At 41.0% G+C, this 14301-nt stretch overlaps 2 protein-coding genes across 14 annotated transcripts in view; both read right to left on the bottom strand.

Annotated features, from left to right (window-relative positions):
- The window catches only part of LOC125408675 (ATP-binding cassette sub-family G member 3-like), a 238081-nt gene extending 230300 nt beyond the window's left edge, over positions 1-7781 (bottom strand). The window contains exon 1 of the mRNA XM_087908802.1: positions 7705-7781. The gene's annotated coding sequence lies outside the window, so the exon portion shown is untranslated. The remainder of the gene's footprint in view (positions 1-7704) is intronic.
- Positions 1-7797, bottom strand: part of LOC125408670 (ATP-binding cassette sub-family G member 3-like) — a 53220-nt gene extending 45423 nt beyond the window's left edge. For 3 of the 13 annotated variants that reach the window (XM_087908787.1, XM_087908797.1, XM_087908799.1), the window contains exons 1-2: positions 7705-7786; positions 7143-7342 (exon numbers count right to left, since the gene is read on the bottom strand). The gene's annotated coding sequence lies outside the window, so the exon portion shown is untranslated. Of the gene's footprint in view, positions 1-305; positions 370-1143; positions 1317-2689; positions 2912-4957; positions 5658-7138; positions 7343-7704 lie in introns of all 13 variants that reach the window. The other 10 variants (XM_087908790.1, XM_087908789.1, XM_087908792.1 and 7 more) reach the window with 10 other exon arrangements.
- Between the last annotated feature and the right edge of the window lie 6504 nt (positions 7798-14301).

The raw sequence follows: 14301 nt of genomic DNA, 5'->3' as shown, positions 1-14301 counted from the left end.
AGCTTGACTATCATAGATGACTATCTATTAACTTTTATTTCTTAATTATCATTACATTTTTAAATAAGCATCACAAACACAATACCTTAATCAAGAGCAGAAATATACATATAACAACATTTACCTTAAATTTGTATAAATAGACTAAAATCCATACCAATGAAAAGTTTGCATCTCTATATCATATACCTCTTTAAATGTAAACAAACATCTATAAAAAATCATTTAGGGAATTTGGGCACAGTTTCCTCCGAACTGCTTCCTGCTTTTTATTGGGCAAAGTAATTTTGGGTGTTCATGCTGACCCTTTGGGGGATCCTGGTTCATCAAACCACATTAGTCTGGAAGGAAGCCACAGGTTCTCATCTTCTATGGAAATAAAAGCAGAACTTCTTTTCAAAACAATACATCCTTAGACCCCAATTTTGAAGTCAATACATCTTTAAAATGCATATGCTGGTTTTGCTTAGCTGTCCACACACTGAAATGTCTCTCTGTACTTAGCTCCTTCATAGTAAAATAAAATTTAAAGAAAGCACAATAATATACATAATCTAGACTCTCTACACATTTTCCATATTTATGTAGTTTATTTTACTTTATTACTTTTTTCTATGGAGTTAATATTTATTTTATTATCTTTACCCCTTTAATCTATGACTGTCTATACTCTTTTATATTATAACTGTCTATAATCTTTTTCCTCTCTCTCTCAAGCCTATGCACATTTACCCAACACTAGACCTATTTGCAGGACCTTTCCACATGAATCTGTCTGTATTGCATATCTGCAATTATTTTTTGACCAGGAGTGGGTTTTTTTTATGATAAGTAGATGTGGCTAGGACCAATTCTGTGGTCCTGCCTTCTTGCTCTGCCCAATCCAACATGGCAGAGGCATGTTCACTGCTTCTGAGAGCCATGAACACAGCCACATTTTCAAGCACACAGAGGGTGGTGGGTCTATGTTGCCATAAAACAAGTTGTAGCACATTGCTTACAAACCCCATTTAAACGCTCTATAGCTGGATCTCTCAAAAGGCACAGAATCATTCATGCTGATGAACCAGGAAACCACCATTTTTAAAACTGTCTACTTTTCTGCTGCTGAAGTTAAATCAGGAAACCTCTCAAAGGACTCACCTCCCTGCTTCCTTCCAACAAACAGAACAAGAAGCTGCACTAAACTCTTGTCTTTTTGTGTGTCTAGAATTGATTTCCAAGCTTCCTCAAGGTTTTAAGTGGATTTAGTTGGCAAACATTGGTGTCAATTTGTTACCAGAAGCTGCTTGTTTATTTCCTGGCCAGCCAGACTCCTGAAATAATCATACAGAAATTTGTATCAATTGCAATACACTTTGGCCAATAGCTTAAGCATATTTCTAGCTAGCCCTTACATCTTAAATCAACCCATCTCTACTAATCTTTGCATTACCACGAAGTCATGCCCTACTGGCAAGTTTGTGACACTTGTCTCCTCTGGCAGCAGCTACATGGTGTCTTTCTGTCTCTGTCTACTCTCTCTCTCTCTCTCTCTCTCTTTCTCTCTCTCTCTCTCTCTCTCTCCATTTCTGTTCAAATTTCCTGCCTGGCTTTACTCTGTTAAGATATTGGCCAAAAGCAGTTTTATTCATTAACCAATAAAAGCAACACATATACAGAAGGACTTCCCACACCACTTTATCTGTTTGGAAGTCCTGCCTTGCCCTATTCTGTATTGCAATAGGCGCAAAGCAGCTTATTTATTAACCAATGGTATTCACGGCATACAGAGTAGAATCCCACATCATTTGTCTTGATTGAAAAGTATATTTTGATATAATGTATTTCAGGGGCAGATATATGACCACAACTACCACATCTCCTCTGTGAATGTGTGTGTGTGTGAGTGTGTGTGTGTGTGTGTGTGTGTGTGAGAGAGAGAGAGAGAGAGAGAGAGAGAGAGAGAGAGAGAGAGGGAGGGAGAGAGAGAGAGAAGGAGGGAAGGAGGGAGAGAGAGAGAGAGAGAGAGAGAGAGAGAGAGAGAGAGAGAGATTCCCAACTATCATAGTTGGTTGGACTTGTACAGAAAACAGGACAAACAAATTATTTTTGGCTATTTTAAGATTGTATCTTCAGTCATTAGGCAACTTTGGACAGCCAAGAAGATGACCTGCTAATAATGACATCATCATTGCTTTAATGGGTATGCTGAAAATCTAGGAAGACATTGATTTTAAAATGTCAGGGATTTACTAAGCAGTTTAAGACTTTAAAGAAAAAAACAATACAAATGAAATGTAATTATCTCATTTCACAAGTTATTGGTGTCTGCTTTAAAGTAAGGCCTTCAGTGAACTAAACTTAGGAAATAGTTTAAAATGCCATCTTCAACATAGCTAGAAAGAGAGGTACATGAGAGCATTAGGAATCTGCAGGACTTGATGAAAAGGTCTGAAGCATCGCTACAAGAATGATTGTGGTGGGAGACAGTGCAGAAGATAACACGGGCCTGGACCTGAGAGCAGAGGTCAGAGTAGTTCAGCATTTCTGAGCCCAGGGAAGCAACTCCAAGGTAAAATAGGCTGCCCTGGTAATGACAGGCTGGCAGGAGAAACATATCAGTCTCATAAGACTTAAATCTAGCACAAGTATTTGGCCTAACACTGTCTTCTACCACATGGCAGAGCAGTACTTGGAATGAACTCACTGTATCAATCGCTGTCATGGGGATGCCATGTGGAAAACATGTATGGATACAATTATATCATCCATATGTCAGATTATTGAAGAACAAGACATTCATAGGCGGCATCAACTTTCTTGCCTTTCATTTCCCAGGCACTTTTGCTTCTTCTGAGGTTGTGACTTTTGGCAAGTGTAAACTGGTTCCTTCTGATCCTATGACCAACATTGTCTCTCAGATCTCAGACTGCAATGAGCACACGATACACAGTGTCACCCACAAAGGCTTACAGTGGTGCAAGGGTTAAAACAGGGCTGTGGGAGGGAGAACAGAGCTGACACACATGCAGCAGAGAGAGCTGTTCTGGAGCAGGGAGGCCAATACATACTCAGTTGGTTCAAGGCACAAGGTCAGTTCAAGATAGAGAGAGGGTTCATGGGACAGATTGTTTCAAAGCACAGAGCTGACTCCAGGCAAAAAAGATCTGAGCAAATGGGAGCTCAAGTGACCCACTTCAATTTGAACTGATCATGTGAGCAGAAGTCCTGGGACAGAGTTGGGAGTTTGTTGCCTTGTGTCTGGTGATGCATACATTGGGTGGCCTGACGATGGCGCAGTGGGTGTGATCCAAGTGTGAGGGCACCGCAGCACTCATTGCTCTGGTGTATTGAACAAGCACAATAGGATGGTTTCTTAGGCAACTTTTTCAAACATTCATGGGTCTAAGTGTTGCTGGCCTGATATTTTTATAGATAGGAAAAAATTGTTTGTATTAATAAGTTATTTATCAGCATAGGCTTGACTGCCTGCACTGACACTTGGACACATAAGGTACAGAGTTATTTTTTCTCAGAATTTACTTCCAAAATGAAGAAAATTACTGCTGTATAAATGGAGTCACTCAGGGCAAGGCACACTCTGAAAACTCCTGTCCCATATAATACAAAGAAACACAGATGGGCACAGCCCGTGCTCTACACACTCCTTTCTCACAGTGCCAGAACCAGGAGATTCTATTCTCTGAGTCTGAGATCTGGTGGGGAACCAAAATCATCAAGCACAAGCCATGGTGCCCTGGGATGCACTGGTTGGTAGGCATTCATAGGTCACAGTAATGGAGGTGTGAGTGACTGGCAATCACGATAGTAGCTCAGGCTGTGGAGGCACGAGGACAGACAGCCCTGCCTCCCTATGGATGACTGCTGAGCCTCAGAGTTCTGAGCAGGTGCCTGGCAGAGACTTTGGTTTCTGAAACCGACTCGTGGTGCAATTTGTGTGCAGCAGACAGGGGCTGAGAACTTTGAACCTGAGTAAAAGGATTACTGAATTTCCACAGCCTCTTCTTTATTGTATGTGGTTTATTGCTGGATAGGATCTGAAAATGCTTAGGCAAACAGCTTTGATCCCAGGGCCTTTCTCCATTGTGGAGCTCCATGCTCTGTTTGCCATCCCCACTTCTCGCAAAGCATCTGGCAGACGTGACTTTGTTTAGAAAAACCTACAAACAGAAGTCCTACCTGGACCACAGGCCACAAAGACATCTGGGGTTAGCAGTGGCAAAGACTACAAATCCTCACATCAGTGTACAGACCGTATTCATTCCCATAGATGCACAAACAACAAAACACAAGAATGTGAGGAAACAAAACTTTCTCAAAAGATCATAACTTGTCAGCAACCAAATCCACAGGTATTTAATTGGATAGAGTGCTGAAAAAAATTATTCAAAGGTTTACTTCAAAAGTATTACAACTTCAAAAAGATGGAAAACTGAAGAAAATAAGCAAAGCAATATAGAATATGAATGAGAAACTTTAAAAATGTAAATGTTGGAATAGTTTGCAGATAAACTTTTAAAAATTTAGTAGAAACCACCACCAGCATAAATTAACAGAAAGTTAAAATACAAGAGCTTCAAATACAAGGCTAATGAGTTATTGCATTCTTCTTTATTCAAGAGTAATAAAGAAAACTTAAGATGACCTCCAGAACATGACAGACAGACCAAACAGAAATGTTTTTATTAAAATAGAATGCTGAAACAGAGACTAAAGATATAGAAAACTTATTCATTCAAGCAATAACCTAAAATATCCTGTTTCTATTGAGAGATTAGGACATCAGGGTAATTAATGGAGATAATAAATTACAGAGGTGAATTTTGACCACCAAATGGATATGAGCAGAAAATAATACTGTCATAGGACACTCTTGGTAAAATTCAGAGTCTTGAGAACAAGAAAGGAAAAGCTGGAAGCCACTACAGAGAAGATCCATGTTACTAGCACGTACCTGGTTGGCAAACCAATCATGACAGCAGAAGGTTCCTTGACAGAAAAACTAAAGGCCAGAGTGTGCAATTACATATTTTTCGTCCTCAAAAACAAAAAACAAACAACAAAAACAAACCATACAACCAATGTGACTATATACAAATTTTCCTTCAAGATGAACATAGCTAAAGCAGTGCATGATCTCAGAAACAGCAGTGAAGAAGACACTCATGGGAAACTAAAATCATAAAGGAAGAAGACAGAAAGCTAGGATCACAAGAGTCAGGAGAAAATAACTCATGTAGTTCTAAGGAAAGAACAGCAGGAACTCAGGAAGTGTGCTGGTTAGCTTTTGTCAGCTTGTCATGTGCTGAAATCATCTGAGAAGAATACTCAGCTGAAGAATTGCCTGCAACAGATTGGTAAGTCTATGAGGCATTTTCTTGATTGATGATTAATATGGAAGGACCCAGTCCACTTTTTTTGCCCTGGGATGTTTCAGAAAGCAGGCTGTGCAAGCCATGAGAAGCAACTAGTGAGCCACGTTTCTCCATGGTCTCTGATTCAGTTCTTGCTTGAGTTCCTGCCTTGGCTTCTTTCAGTGGTGGAGTGTGATGTGGAAGTGTAAGCCAAATAAACCTTTCCCTCCACAAGTAGCTTTTGGTCATGATGTTGTATCACAGCAATCAAAAGTCAACTGCCAGTGAGCCAGCAAACATCTAAGATGAGAGAGAAAGAAAAGAACATATAGCAACTAAAGAAAAAAACAGAAAAATAGAAGGTAAAGAGAAGCAAATCAAATTATAGGATTTCATTCAGTACAAACATTTTACCACTAACCTAAAAATAAGTAGTTTCAATTCTGGAGTAAAAGATGGAAGTGGCAGGCTGAATTGAAAAGCAGAAGACAATAACAAATTGTTTATTGCTGCGGGAACTCAACTAGCTGGCCACACACATGAAGACTGAAAGTGGAAGGATGGAAAACGGCATTTTATACAGACAGACTGGAACGATGTACTCTTACCTAACAAAGCAGACATCCAGTCAATGTTAGGAAAAATAAAGATAACTACATATTAATAATTGGAACACTCCATCACAAACTTTTAACAAATCCAAAAGGTAATTTCTTATATCCCATCAGATCATGATGAATTGTAGTAAAAGTCAACAGTGATAGAAAGCAAAGAGACACATGGTGAAAGAACACTGTGTTTTTGCAAGCATGGTCCAACATATGCAAATTAGTAAAAGAAATTCAGCACATAACTTGATCAAGGATAAGTACGATATCATAATCTCAATAGACAGAGGAAGTCTTTGTAAAACTAAACTCATTCTTGATCACAGACCTGAACAACCAGGAAGAGAAAGCTCATTCCTGCACAATAAAGGACACTGTGATAATCCTAGCAAACAAATATACTGAATAGGGAATAAATTAAATCAGCTCCTCTAAATACAGGATAGAGCCAGGAGCAACCATCCCTCAACTATTGTTTAGTGCAGAGCTTGGATCCTCAGCAAAATAAGATGAGAGAAGAGAAAGAGAGATACGATCGGGAAAGGAAGAAGTCTAATTGCCTCATTTGTGGATGAAATGTTTTTATATTTAAAATCCCACCAGGCTGGCAGAGCACTTGCCTAGCATGTGTAAGCTCTGAATTTGATCCTCTGAACCACATACCAAGAAAAGGGCTCTGAGAACCACCCAGGGTCCAGCAAGATGTCTCTGCAGGTAAATGTACTGGCTGCACAGGATTGGTCATCTGAGTTCAATCCAAGAACGCCATGGAAAGGGGACTACATTGGCATGCCTTTGTGATCCCAACATGGGAGATCTCCTGGAAGCTAAAGGGTCAGCTACCCTGGAGTACACAGTATGGAACAAAGTACAGGAGAGGTCTCCTCAACAAGTTGGAAGAAAAGAACTGATTTTCAAAATTATCCTGTGATCTACACACACATTGAATCTACCCATAACACACCCTGCTCCTCACCGCCCCGCATACACACACACTGAAAATACCCAGAGAAGCTGTGGGAAAGCATATCTGGATCAAATAAGCAGAATAGATTATGGAAATAGGCTTGCACACCTCTGAGTATTCCCAAAGTCACAGGAGTGTGCACTATAAGTCCATGAGGTGTGTGACGCTAATTATACTATAAGAAAGCCATTCCTGCTCGCACATACTCACTGCTGTCAGATGCAGGAAAAGAGAGACCCAGGCTGCTGCTGCTCAGCTTGTCCTCAGCCCCTGCCTGAATCAGGAACTTCTGGGAAGGAAGGTGAGCCTGGACAGCACCAGAAAAAAAAGAGGGGAGCTAGCGCCACCTGGTGGTCAATCTGGATTCTCATGTACAACGTTGTCCTGGAGTCGCGGGTCTTCACTGAGCCCTAGATGAGGCCAGCATCAGTTGGACAGTGGGGAGGCAGCCCGGGAAGAGAAAAAGGAAAGCAAAGGTGTCTGTTTTTCCTTCTTTCTTAATATACTGACGGTCGCCATAATAACCAGGAGTTTAATATATGGTTAACACAGAAAGGGACAAACGGGGTCAGTACAGACAAGCATATGGCCTGTAAAATTCCCAGAGAAGCTGTGGGAAAGCATATCTGGATTAAATAAGCAGAATAGATCATGGAAATAAGCTTGCACACCTCAGAATATTCCACTAGCCACATAATTGTGCAGTGTAAGTCCGTGAGGTGTTTGATGCTAATTATACTATAAGAAAGCCATTCCTGTCGCCCACACTCACTGCTGTCAGATGCAGGGGAAGAGGAGCCTCTCAGGCTGCTGCTCAGTTTGTCCTCAGCCTCTGTCTGAATCTCGAACTTCAGGGAAGGAAGGTGAGCCTGGGTGGAGCCAGAAGAGAAGAGTGGCGCTCGCGCCACCTGGTGGTGAATCTTGGTTCTCGTGTACTAAATTGTCCTGGAGCCTCAGGTCAGGCAAGAAAAAGTCTGCACTGAGCCCTAGCTCAGGCACACATCTGTTGAATTTGGGGAAGCCAGTCCTTGAGAGGAGAAAAAAGAAAAACGAACCAAAGACGACTGTCTGTCAGTCTTTCTGTTTTCTTCATTTTTTAATAGACTGGCATTGTAGGTCATAAACAGGAGGAGAATATGCTTAACACAGAAAGGGACACACATGGGGGTCAGGACAGTCAAGGGTATGGCTTCATAAATCCCCAGGTTGTCAAAATAAATTGATTTACCTTCACTTTATATCTGAAGAACCAATTTTGAAATAATTCACTGTTCACGATTGTAATCCCTATGACCAAGAGGCTGAGGCAGGGGGATTTGTGGTTTGGGCACCTGCGCTAAATATTGAACTCTGTCATTAAAGAACAAGAAGAGGGTAGGGGGAACTAAGTGCAAACTGTTATTCTGCAGTCAGATGGTGCAGTGTATGACACTTCACAGACCAGAAAGTTAATGGTAAAAAGTATTAATTTCATACTCTTATAGTCGTTCTAACCCTCTAGCAGTTCCTTCAGCTGAGGAGCTGCAGACAGGTTGATGGCTGCCAGGAGAGGGAGAGTCGGGTTTCTTCAGGAGTGCGTCCTTGGTGTGTAGACTACCCAGGGGATTATTCTACTCACATGTGTTCATGGCAGCACTGACTGGACTCAGTGGGTTATTGAAGAAGTGGAGAAGGCAGGAAAAGAGGGAGGGAGGGGAAGAAAGGATGGGGAAAGAAGTTGTTTGGAGGGGACTTTGGGGGGACTTCTGTTGTAAAGTACCAGTGGAGGGTGATTGAGGCTCAGTATGACTAAAATACATGGTATGTATGAAGTTCTCCAAATTCTCAAAAAATAATTATTGTACAAGGTTTTGATGATGTTAACTTTTATCAGAGTATGAGACACATACAGAGTAAGTACACGCTGAGCAGTGGCCTGTGTCTGTTAGCATGAGGACCTGAGTTCAGATCCTCGTACCAGGTAAAGAGCCTGAGGGTGGGAGGGGGAGCCAGGGGTTCCCTGGGGCTTGAGGACCAGATATTCTAGGTCATCAGAAAGTCATTCCTCAGGCTCAGTGTGAGAGAGGGGATAACACTAGTGTTGACCTCCACAGGTATGCACACACATGTACAGTCACACATGCACATGCACACAAAATTATAGAAAATCTGACCAGACAGCTTGATGTACATTTACAATGCGACACATTTGTATTTGTGAAACTCATTTTATTTCTGAACATTTACAGTACTGCAGAAGGAGAAATAGGAGCACACACCTGTAATCTCAGGACTCAGAGCAGAAAGTAACGAGAAGAGAGGGGAAGAATGGAAAAGGACAAAGGTGGGGAGAGAAGGGGAAGGGGAGAGAGCAGCAGTGAGACACAGAGGAAAGAGAACCACTGGGCTTCCCTCAAGCTCCACCATGGCCGTCCTCTCCAGAGGTCACCACATTCTTACTTCTATCATTTGGTGTCTACGTTGATTTAGTTTTTACTTCTATTATGTAGTAGAGCTGCTGGCCTGACCCAGGGCTTCAGGCCTGGCCCACGTATGACACTGAGTACATCCCCAAGTCTGAGGATCTGATAACTACGTCATCAGCTCTCTAGTTGATTCTCTTCACCCCCTAACTCTAACCTGACGTTACTCTGAACCCAAGTGGATCTGCAACCCTACCTTACTCTTCTGTGGTGACTGGAGGCCCTGAACCAACAACTCATAAGGAGGTTTCCACATTCGTGCTGAGATTTTCATTTAAGATCCCATGACTCTGGGAGCAGCGTTATCCACTCACGCAGAGAACCACACTTCAAATTCATTTTTAAATTATTTTTGAATAATTGACCCAAACACACAAATCTAACAATTCTAAGGAAGGACAAAACATGAGAGAGAACGTTTATCTTCCCAGGCCTGGATTACCTCACTTGGCATAATAGTTTCCAGTTCCATTCGTCTTTTTTACAAATTTAATTTTCTTTACAACTGAATAAAAGTCTATTACATACATGTACTGAAGTGACTAAGGCAAAGCCATCTTGTCTTGACTCCATTTTGGTCAACTCAGACACTTCTCAGCCCTGTACCCCACAACAGTGACGTCTGCCTTAGAAACAAACACATTTGGGATTCCCATGACCGTGGTCCAGATGTATTAACCAAAATAGTTAGTGCTATACAAACTTAAACTAAAATAACTGAAGAAAATGTAAGTCAAAATTAATAGCTATGTTGTGTCTTAAATAGCAATGTTCTGTCAAAACAAATGATGCAAGGTTACTCTGCTCCTCATCCAGCATCAATGAAATTGTAGATTTTGTCTTTCAAATGCTGTACCTCTGACCTTCTGCACCAGGACACTTGAGGCATGAGCCCACTCTTTTCTTTGATCAAAACTAAAGGACTTCATAAGGTTAATTGTCAACATTAGGGTGGAGGTCTCTATGTTCTCACAAGGATTTATCATAGTGCCACATTTCCATTATGTTCCTCACCAGCTCCATCTAACACAGACATCCAGGTTGTTTCCATTTCCTCCATTATGACTAGAGCAGCAGTGAACAGAGATGGGCAAGTATCTCTGTAATAGGAGACACAGTCCTTTGATACATGTGTGTGAGAAAACCCTCACACCTACACCCTTGACAGGAGAATAATAGCCAGAATAGAGAAAAACCTAAAAACATCCAGAAAGCTAATGACACAGTAGGCTATGGAAATAAACAAAAAGCTCTCAACAGAAGAAGCACACATACACAAAGGCAGAAAAAAGGAGAAAGGGAGGGAGGGAGGGAGGGAAGGAGGGGAGAGAGAGAGAGAGAGAGAGAGAGAGAGAGAGAGAGAGAGAGAGAAAGAAAGAAAGAAAGAAAGAAAGAAAGAAAGAAAGAAAGAAAGAAAGAAAGAAAGAAAGAAAACAGAACCCAATAGATTAAAAAATACTTTTTTGACACAGGGTTTCTCTTGCAGCTTTGGAGCCTGTCCTGGCACTAGGTCTGTAGACCAGGCTGGCCTCGAACTCACAGAGATACGCTTGCCTCTGCATCCTGAGTTATGGGATTAAAGGCGTGCACCACCACTGCCTGGCAAAATAATATTTGTAAAGTGCTTAAATCCTTAGCCACCAAGGACTTGCAAATGAAATGATTTGAGGTCTAGTTCACTCCAATACAAATGGATATCATTTAGAAAACAAATGAGAACAAATGGTGGTGAGGATGTGGGGAAGGGAGGCCCCTACTCTCTGCTGGTGAACTCTAAACTATACAGGTGCTGTAGAATCAGTGTGGAACTTTCTCAGGGAGTAAATCAGAACTGCCATATGGGTGAGAATATCCTGGTCCCCAGTTCTACTCCATGGATTTGCATATCTATATCCGTGCCAGAATCTGTATGTTTTTAATACAATGGATCTGTTGTATGTCTTGAAACCAAGCATGATGATACCTATATCATTATTTTTCTTTTTCAGGATTGCTTTGGGTTCCCAGGGTCTTTTAAGCATTAATATAACAATTTTAAGAATTTTTTTTCAATTTCTGTGAAGAATGATAGAATTTTAATGGATATTACAGTGATGGATTTTTGTTTTGTTTTTTGTTTCTTTGTTTGTTTGTAAAGCAGTCATTTCACAAACAGCAATTTTTTCCATTCTATTTGCATGGGAGGTTTTTCTTCTGGGATCTTCCCCAATTCCTTCGTCAGGGTTTTGAAATTTTTACTGTGGGGATCATCTATTCCTTGGTTAGGTTAATTCCAAGGTATTTTATTGCTTTTTTGAGGCTTTTGTTAATATTGTTTTCTTGATATTTTTCTCAATCTATTTGTCATTGATGACAGGAAAGTTCCTAATTTTTGTTTGTTGATTTTGTATCTGAACACTTTTTACTGAAGGTGTTTATTACTTCAAAAAATTAAGAATTTTCGGGTGGAGTCTATAGAGTCTGTAATGTGTAGTTTCCTGTAACCTGCACTGAAGTAAACTTTGTCTTCTCCCTTTCTGAGCATCTCTGTCTTTCTCTTGTCTTGCTGCTTTAGCTAAGATCTCAGGAACTGTGCTGAACAGGAGTGCAGAATGCAGACAGCCTGCTCATGTTCCTGATCTTAGTGGAAATGCCTTGAGTTTTTCTCCATGGATCATGATGTTGCTGCAGGTCATTTAGTCTGCATCAAGCTGAGTTATGTTGCCTCCATTCCCCTCCATTCATGTTTTCTTCAGGGTTGTTTTCATGAGAAGGTGTTGGATTTTGTTAAGGTCCTTTTCTGCAGCTGTTGGGATGATCATGTGATTTTGTCCTTGAGTTTATTTATGTGGTGTATTACATTTACTGATTTGTGTATGTTGAATGTCTCTGCGTCTCTTCAAGGAAACCAACTCAATTGTGATGAACAATTCTTTCCATATGGTTTTGAAATCAGTTTGCAGAAATTTTATGGAACATGTCTATGTCTATACTTGCACAATATTGTTTTGATATTCCTGTGTCTCACCTGGTTTAGGTATGAGGATAACACGAGCTTCATAAAATGACTTTGGAAGTATTCCTTCCTTTTCTACTTTAGGAAATCTCTTGAGAAAACTTACTGTTCTACTTTTGAGGCCTGGTAGAATTCTATACTGAATCTACCTGAGCCTGAACTTTTGGGGTTGGTACTCTTCTCTCCCATTTATATTCTTTATCTCAGCTATAAGTAACTTTGCTAGGTCATAAAAGTCTTGAAATTTATTAATATCTTTTGGGAGTTTCCCACTTAGTAGAATATAAGTCTGTAAGATATGACCTTATTGCTGTAGGTTATTCACCAAAGAAGACTGACCAGAAACTGGTTTAAGCCAAGAGAAAGACTATTAACTGGAAGGTGACTGCACTGGGTATTCAGGATCCCAGTATAGTACTGAGACATTCTCAAGGTGAGCTTTTAAGCACAAAAAAAACAAAAAAAACCAAAAAAACAAAAAAACAACAAAAAAAAACATGTTCTGGTTTGACATACTTCAGTTCACAAGAAGAGTTATTCAGAAGCAGAACTATAGAGGCTAAAAAGCAAGGCTAGCACATTTAGAGTCTTTCCCAGAACTCTATGGACTTTGATATATTAGGTCTTTTAGTTTTATCAGGTGGTGCTGTTTACGTGCTGAGTTCCACAGCCTGAATGGTACATCTGCTATGGAGTCGGCTGTGCTAAGGTCTGTGGATCTGTTCGCCACTGGTCTTAGTGAATGAGTCAAATCATAAATGCATCCTGTTTTAGTTTAAGATGCAGGGCTTGGCTCTTAATCCAATCAGAATGAGAACTGAAGGCCCAGCCAGTGCTGATAGTAGAGTAGTTAGCCAGGGCAGTGAGAGAACACAGACTGCTACCATATATTATTCCAACCGTGGCAAGATTATTTTAAAATTACTGATTGATAGAAGCAAGTTTTCGCCCAAAATCATACATAGTTTCCTTTATCTCATGAGAAACCTAAGTCTCTCTAATGTTGTGAGGGAATCTAACAATTGTTGCAATACCTCCAGGTCCTGACCAACCTGTATACTTAGTTTGGAAAGCATCAGAAGAACATTTATTCAGAACATTTTTCCTGCTCAACTGTAGGTACACAGGTCGTTCCCCATTTTGCCCAAGGCGCTATGCAGGGCCGTTCTGCTTCCTGGTTCCACTGCACCAGCTTGAGGGTGTAGCATAGAGAGAACTCGCCCTCTCCTGTTATGATAATTTCACCTACAGCCCAAGGGTATAGCTTAGAGAGAGCTCTCCCTCTGCTGTTATGGTAATTCCACCTGCAAGCAAGGTTCTCGCTGCAGACAAGGTTCCCGGGTCAGAGAAAGAAAGGTTCCTCTTTTCTCTGTTCAGTTGCTCTCCGACCTTGGGTGCGGCCCCCTGATTTTTCTCTTTCCTTGTTCCTGATGGGGGGCTGGTGTCTTTCTGCCCCACAGTATATATACCCGACTTATGCTTAATAAAGCGGCCATTTGCCACTTGCTCCTTGGTAGATGAGCCCGGTCTCTTGTGTGTGTCTATCTGTTTTAACCCTTTAGGATATTAATCCGTTCTCGTGGGCTTGAGTTAGGAAAGCGCGCGCCTGTTTTGAGGTTCGGGTGTTCACAGAAAAGTGTGGAGGCTACACTCAACAAGTATTTTTAGGGGCTTAGTAATATTAGTCTTATACAGATTAGTTAAGCCATAGGACAGAACACCAGGTATCAGAATAAGGAGAAATGGTTATGATATGCCCTCTATTGTTGATTTGGGCTGCCCCAGTCACAATGAATTTTGTTAGCCAATGGGTTGACAATCTGGTGGGTTCCTATCCCTATGTAGGCCAGGGGTTGGGTATCTACCCTTTCCTGTGTCATAGAGACTGATTCCCAGGGTTCAAGCATTTGTG

Source organism: Myodes glareolus, chromosome 8 (assembly GCF_982192425.1).
Source record: "Myodes glareolus chromosome 8, mMyoGla1.1, whole genome shotgun sequence".
Lineage (NCBI taxonomy): Eukaryota > Metazoa > Chordata > Mammalia > Rodentia > Cricetidae > Myodes > Myodes glareolus.
Note: the sequence above shows the minus strand (reverse complement) of the source record. Positions and strands in the feature narration are given on the sequence as shown.